At 37.6% G+C, this 7,722-nt stretch overlaps 1 long non-coding RNA gene across 1 annotated transcript in view; it reads left to right on the forward strand.

Annotated features, from left to right (window-relative positions):
- Nucleotides 1-6,970, forward strand: part of LOC136858223 (uncharacterized) — a 43,029-nt gene extending 36,059 nt beyond the window's left edge. The window contains exon 3 of the long non-coding RNA XR_010858617.2: nucleotides 6,818-6,970. This is a non-coding gene — a long non-coding RNA (uncharacterized lncRNA). The remainder of the gene's footprint in view (nucleotides 1-6,817) is intronic.
- The last annotated feature ends 752 nt before the right edge of the window (nucleotides 6,971-7,722 follow it).

Below are 7,722 nucleotides of genomic sequence, written 5' to 3' on the forward strand. Positions count from 1 at the left end.
CGAGTACACTTGATAATCACCTATCTTTTCCTCTTTATCTCCCCTTACCCGAATAGCATTTACCCCTAGCACATCCAGATGCATCCTCTTTGCTGACTCAGCCAGTTCTACTTTCTTCCATAAGCCCCATTAATATTGATAGCTCTCCATCAAATTCCATTTCGTTCGCCAAGTTGTTTCCAAGGAGTCCCTCGCCTGTCAAATGGGAGTGAGACTCCGTTACTCCCATAGGTCAGGGGCTTGCATAAATGTTTTAAAAGTTCTAGGAAATTCATATCTGGTTTACAGTCCTTGGTTTGCCAAATGTCATACCACATTTCTGTGTCCACCATTAACCTGTCTATTTTGTAGATATTAGAAAGAGCTTTCATGGAATGCAAAAAAAAAAAAAGCAATATTTTCATAACACAAGGATGGAGAGAATACAGCATCAGTATGGTCTTGTTTTGTTCTCCAAAACGCAATTCTAGAGACCATATCAGTGAGTCCTTGTAGGGAATTTAGATTGAAACTCTGTAATAGTCCTCAACCCTAGTTTCACTGTGGTTCGCCCTATGACGCTGCTTGGCAGTGAGGCGAGAGAGCATTATTTCAAATCCACTATTAGAAGCTGTGTCCTCAGCATCTACCATTATTCTTTGAAAATGGGTAATTGCATCTGATTGTTGCTTTTTAAAAAGGTCCAGAAGCAACAAGATATGTTCTCTAACTTTGAAGACCGCCAGTCCTTCCACTTGAAGGGAGTTTGTTACCGGTTCTAAATTGCCACTGTATTTTGCCATTACGTGCATTGCAACAATAAAGGCCGAGTTCAATGGTGAACAGTGAAGGTTAAATGCACGTTGTTGAGTCTTGGAATTGAAACTTCGGCAGTTAGAAATATTTTCGAGAGCCTTCATGATACTGAAAAAGTTTTCTGAAAATAACCTAATGCTTTTGTGCTTTGAGGACCATATTGTTTCACAGAAAAGAGGTATGTTGCAGATCTGCTTTCTTTGAAGTGGACTTTCACAAAAAAGTGATTTATTTCCTTGATGGTACCTGCCACATTATTCACAACAGAGAGTTCATTGAGGTCGTTTATTACCAGGTTAAGTTTGACTAGCACAGTGACAGAAAATAGCCTTTTGGTACCTATCTTGTATTAATTTTGCAACTCTGTCTTCATGTCCTGCTATAGTAGCACAACCATCGTATCCTTGACCACATAGTTTGGTTAAATCCAGACCAGAGCTTGTTAAAATTTCAAAATTGTGTTTGTGTTTGACTTGACATTAATTTCTTCCAAATGCTGAAACCCAAGGAATTTTTCACGTACTTTCAAATCATCATTAGATGTATTCTTGATGAACTGAATTCCAATAGCTGCTCAGTTCCAGATATGTCAGCTGTCTTGTCAGCAATAACAGAGAAGGCACTGCATGAATTTGCTTCCATAACCAGTATCTCTCGTAATTCCCGTTCACAAAATCTTATCATTTCATTCTGAATTTGATGAGAAGTGTACTTGGCTTTTTTTTTTTTTTTTGTAGTATTTGAGAGGTGTTCTTGTAGTAGAGCATCTCCTGCCTCCAGGCGGAATTCCATTAAATCATAAAAAATTCCGCTGTCTGATGTTTTCCCTCAAAGTAAGATATCATGGGTTCCACAGAAAATGATAATTGACAAAATTGGTTACAGCTTCTTTCTATTTTGTTCAGTATGATGGTAGAGACTACTAATGATTTGATCAGCTACCATGAGTTGCCTTCCTTCATAGATATGCACAAAGTTTTTCGTCTTTTCTGATAATTATCTATGCCAATTTGATTTTATATGGTCTTTGGCGCCGGTATTAACGTCCTTATATTTTGTGAAAGGTTTCGTAATGAACGATCCTTGAAGACCTCTTTTAACGCTTGGCTTAAACAGAACACACGTTTGGCATAAAGCGCCCTTCAGTTCATGAGAATAGCGTAGCCACGTAGAATAATCCTTCAACCACTGGTGGCGGGTTCCAGCTTGCAAATCACCTTTAAAATCATAGGTTATTTGTGGAACCCATGGTTTTAACAATAATTCATACTTAAGAGTGTCACATATATTTTCCTGCATTAAGAACATGCAATACAATTTAAATTTTTATATCCTAATTCACCATGTCAATGAATAAACAAACATTAGTGAAATATTATGAAAATTATTACATAACATTTTAATATTTTGATGATGCTGAAAAAGAATACCTAAATAAATTTTAGATCTTCAAGTTTTTCTTTTTTCTTTTTCTTTTTCTCTCTTAAATTGTGGGCTTAACAAAAGATAGTGTTATATTGTTTTTTATTCTTTGATTTGTCTTCACTGATGAAGGGAATGCATATTGTTTTTGAAACATGTATGAATGAATAAATAATTTTCATACCATTAAAAGTGTATTGACAAGGTGGACCCAACAAACTATTTTAAATAGTTTCTTTAATAGATTTCAGACCACGTGCGGATCCTCATGTTACAAGTCTGCGTGGGTTAAATAAGGGCTAATGGTACAAAACCTTGGATATGTATCTGCTTATTTTTGGTGTAGGTCCTACCTAACATGCTGCAACTACAAAAGTAAATAAAAATAACAAAAACAACGTTGACTTCTGTTTCAAAAATTTAAGCAACATGAGCATGATTTTGTCAAAGTCTAGTGGAGAAATACATCAACTACACTGCTTGACAAAAAAATTGAAGCACCCAGAAGAAATGGTTGGAAGTCTGTGTAACTTCGTACACGTACACACCATCAGCGGGTATGTAAATGATTAGAGTTGCAATTTTCTGTGACAAGTAGAACGACCACCTGAGTGCATTAGTGTTGTTTGTGTTTAGTGCTTTTACCAGGCCTGGTAGGGTATATAAGGAGCGGGACATGAACAGTGTTCGACGTTGAGTGATCACTGTGAAGGACACAGAGATGCAGCGTACTTGTGTGAGACAGTGTTACCAGCACCTGACATAATTTGAAAGTGGGTCTCCATTGGCTGGCTGGTCGAACTGTGCAATATCCAGATTTGTGGGGCATTTGGATATGACACTAGCCCATTACTGGACTGCATGGGAATGTGATTGCAGACAACTCGTTGTCAAGGTTCCGGTCGACCAAGTCTGACCACCACAAGGGAGGATCACCGCATTATGCAACAAGCACATCGTAACCCCTTCACATCTGTGCCTGACATCCGAGAACAAGTAATGGACTTGCTGAAACATTCTGTGTCATCCTGCACCATTGGTTGGAGACTAGCAGCAGCCAGACTAGGCAATTACCGTACTATGTGTAGGCTGCTTTTAACATCATAATACAGGAAGCTGTGTTTGGAGTGGTGCCGTGACCGGGAAGCATGGACTGCTGATGAATCATGGTTCTGCAGTATCCCGGATGACCATCATCTGCGAGTATGACAGCGACCTGGGGAGAAGTCCCATTCTTCCAGTGTTTTTGAGAAGCACAATGTTGTTGCTCCTAACGTTATGATGTGAGGAGCCATCGGCTATGACTTCAGGGCACAACTGGTAGCGATTGAGGGAACTCTGATGGTACAACAGTACGTCATGAACATCCTGCGTCCTCATGTCTTACCTCTCATGAAACAGTATCCTGGTGCTGTTTTTCAGCAGGACAATGCCCGTCCACACACGACACGTGTCTCGAACTGTCTGCGTGATGTTGAGGTACATCTATGGCCAGCAAGATTCCCAGATCTGTCCCCGCTTGGATGTCAACTCCTTCCCAGTGCCAGTATCCAGGATTTCAAGGACCAGTTACAACAGTTGTAGGGCAGCATGCCTCAGGAGAGGATACAACAGCTTTATGACACTATTTTCAATAGAATCAGTGCATGCATCCAGGCCAGAGGGAGTGCAATGTCATACTGATAAGTGGGCTTGTACTGCCAAGTTCTTTGTACATTTGACTCAATTTTGTAATCACTAAAATAACATCACATACCCTTCAGCTAGAGAAAAAAAAAAGGTGTGTTGAATAGGAGGAACTCTTTTCTTTTCTCTATTTGAATTGTAATTGTATTTCATTACAGATCATTATAAAAATCATAGCTTACGATCACATAGCCTCTCAACACGTGAAGTTTCATTTTGTTTCCTGCCTCCTTCTAGGGGCTTCAACTTTTTTTTTTTGTCAAGCAGTGTACTGAAAGTTTTGTCAGCTGTCTGCTAATGCAAATCTCTCTGATCTTGCCAATATTTTATGAAATCATGTTTGAAAATAGGGGGATTTTTTTTTTTTTTTTTTTTTTTTGCTAGGAGCTTTACGTCACACCGACACAGATAGGTCTTATGGCAACGATGGGATAGGAAAGGCCTAGGAGTTGGAAGGAAGCGGCTGTGGCCTTAATTAAGGTACAGCCCCAGCATTTGCCTGGTGTGAAAATGGGAAACCACGGAAAACCATCTTCAGGACTGCCGATAGTGGGATTCGAACCTACTATCTCCCGGATGCAAGCTCACAGCCGCGCGCCTCTACGCGCACAGCCAACTCGCCCGGTAGGGGAAATTTAGGAGTATAAAAAACTGGACGGTAAGGGGACAAAAATTTGAATTCGAGGACTGACTCTGGGAATAATGGCAATGTCTGGGAACCTTGGTATACTAGGTTACCCTCCAACCCCATACTTTCTACTTACAAGTGTTCTGCATGCACTAATGATGAATGGGATGACTAATCACAGGTTTACGAAGGAGCACTACAATGTGCTATATTTTGGATTTGAGACAAATAGCAGCAGGTAAAGCATAACTGTTATTTCCCAAATATTACATGTTAAGGAAAATTTTTAATCTGAAGGAATTGAAAATGTATTGAACCATGACATTTTCACAGACTTCAGATTTACCAAATTGACTTAAAAACCTTCACTTCCAAAATTCAAATCCAAGACATTGAGACTTTGGTATTTGGTTAGACCAGCATCTGTGGCATGTGAACATGTAGAAACAAGCTTATTTTAGCTAATAATGGGCCAACTGAAGGTTATTTCCCTAAGAATGCTTTTTGATCATATTTTAGATAGACGAACAGGAATATCGGAGAGGGATTTTACTCACACATCAATAACTATGCAACAGATTACATCTGGTAAAAACAGATTCCTTTAATCACAACTGTTACAGTGGTGTATTCATCCTGAATGGCTTATACAAGGTGAATCTATGAACTATGGCCATTGTTCTAGAGTTTTTAAATGGTTAGAACCAACTTGTAAATCAACTTATGTATGAATGTTAACTTGACACCCAGTTATGGATCAATTTTTGATCCCACATGGTACCAGTATTTGTGAACTTCATAAAATGTGACATACATAATCAAAAACCCTGATGCCAACAGCTGAAAATATCAATGCAATAGAGAAGTATACAAAATATCATTTTTATTAATACGAAATGTTGTATTACAGTACAACTTAATTTGACACTTGTTTGTTCCATTCCAATACTTTTATCAGTGTCATTACGACAAAAATGTGGGAAACATTTAGGAACACATTGTTGTGAATGCTCTAGCTCTAGAAGTTCAAGAGACAAGAGTTGAGTGCTATATAGGACTCCAGCTTAACAGACTACAGTATTTTAAATTTTGCCTAAGAGTACTCAGTTGCCTACTACGCTACATCCCTTTTTTCTCTGTTCTCAAAGCAGCAGAATATATTGTACTATGGCCATGATTTATAGCATACACCGTTTGTCAACCCATGTCCATAAATTATACCCTGCATAATAGCAAAATGATTTTATTAATACATCTCATTCATTTAAAATGTATAGTACATATTTATTATAACTGTGAATAAATATCTTACAATACTGTAAAAATTAATGGAATATGTAGATGAATATTTTACAATCATATCTCAAAAGATATAAGTACTGAATTAAACTAAATACACAGCAGATTTTTGAGCTTAAGATACATAGAAATTTGGTTCAACTAATGTATAACATAGTCTTAATCTGAAAATACATTCAGCATGGATAATATTTACTCCTTATAAAAAAATAATTTAAAAAACATCTTAAGAAGACACAAACAAACCTAGATTACTTGCCTAGTGGAACATTTCCAGCAACACACTGATATGGACTGATATGAGAGAGACTCATCACATGGAAAAATAAGGGATGGATGACAAAATTCTCGTCAAGCACTTGTCAAAATCACACATTTCCTAGAAATGGGTTTCTTTTTCTCTTTTTAGGTTTGTACATCTTTTCTTTTACCACCTGTATTCATCTTTCTGTCTCTTCCCTTTTCCTCTGTTATCTGGTTTCCCACTCCCTGTATTATGACTGAAGATCTGTCAAGATGGCCTCTAAATGAGTGGTGAAGCCCACCATCTTGATAAAGCTGGGAACCAGAAACAAGCTTGACGGGGGCTGAGAAGAGATGTATGTAGAAGAAACTGGATTGCTAAGGAGAGAGCCCACCTATTTGAAAATGGCAATGTATGAAGATTTGGAAATTGTCCTTGTCCTTTAATTTTCATGTTTGACCTTGTATCCTTTTCTATTGTTCTCTCTTCCAATGCTGATCTGTTATTGCAGGTTGTCAGGCTGAGTAGCTCAGATGGTACAGCACTGTCCTGAGCTTGAGTTGGCAGGACTGATCCTGGCTAAGTCCATATCAATAGATTTACCAGCATGTAAAAGAACTCATGCAGGACAATATTCTGGCACTGATCCATCTCCAAAATCCACCAAAAAAAGGCAGTTAGTGGGACATAAAATCAATAACCTTATGTTCCTGTCTATCTATATATGACTTTCTATCTTTCAGTGATCAACGTTGACTGAGAAGACAATTCTGGATGTGGAACCTTTGACGATGATTTGATATCAACAATACAGCAACCCTGATAAAGGATGCAGGATAGGAATAATGACTCGATGATGGCTGCCAATCTTTCGTGAAGAAGAAGAAGAAGAAGAAGATCAAAACATTCAATTAATTTCTCAAATTTTGACATGTGGTTTGTTTGACACATGACTGAAGTGCCTTAGTCTATTATTATTGCATTCAAGTAAGAGTCTGGTTTTTACCACTAAGAGTAAGTATGCCATAGGTTGAGAATAATCTATCTATAGAATCCCCCTGTATACATCAAATCCTACAATATTTAATGATTGCTGTTTTAAATGCTGTGCTCAAAATACAAATATGACTACAAAAATATATCTACTATGTGCTTAATAGATACAACTTTGCAAACACAAAACTACATCACTATTTCTTAGTCAGTTCATTGATTTCAGTCCTGAGGATAAACTTGTTTTTTTCTTTGTTTTTTTTTTAGACTTTACTGAGTCAGGCAAATGTATTTTATCTTCACATCAAATGACAATGGAAGAACTGCTTCAGTCTTCTCTTTCTTCACTTTGGGACTTTTGGGTATCCAAAGAAAAGAATTTACTTCCATCACCAAACTACAGTAAGGAAAAGCAGAAAACGTCTTCCATCAGCAAAAATTCAGGAGGAGAAAAGAAAAATTATTTGCGGCTAACACAAGGTTTATAATACATATTGATGGTGTGCGTGCGACACCTAGTAACCACTAAAGTGCAATTTTACAGGAGGCACAACAAACTTTCCCACTGTTATTCTGCCAATGCACTTCTATATGTTGACATACTGTTTTAAGTATTGGTTGGTAATGATCAGTTCGTACCAGAAAGTATTCTTAT

Source organism: Anabrus simplex, chromosome 1 (assembly GCF_040414725.1).
Source record: "Anabrus simplex isolate iqAnaSimp1 chromosome 1, ASM4041472v1, whole genome shotgun sequence".
NCBI classification, from domain to species: Eukaryota; Metazoa; Arthropoda; class Insecta; order Orthoptera; family Tettigoniidae; genus Anabrus; species Anabrus simplex.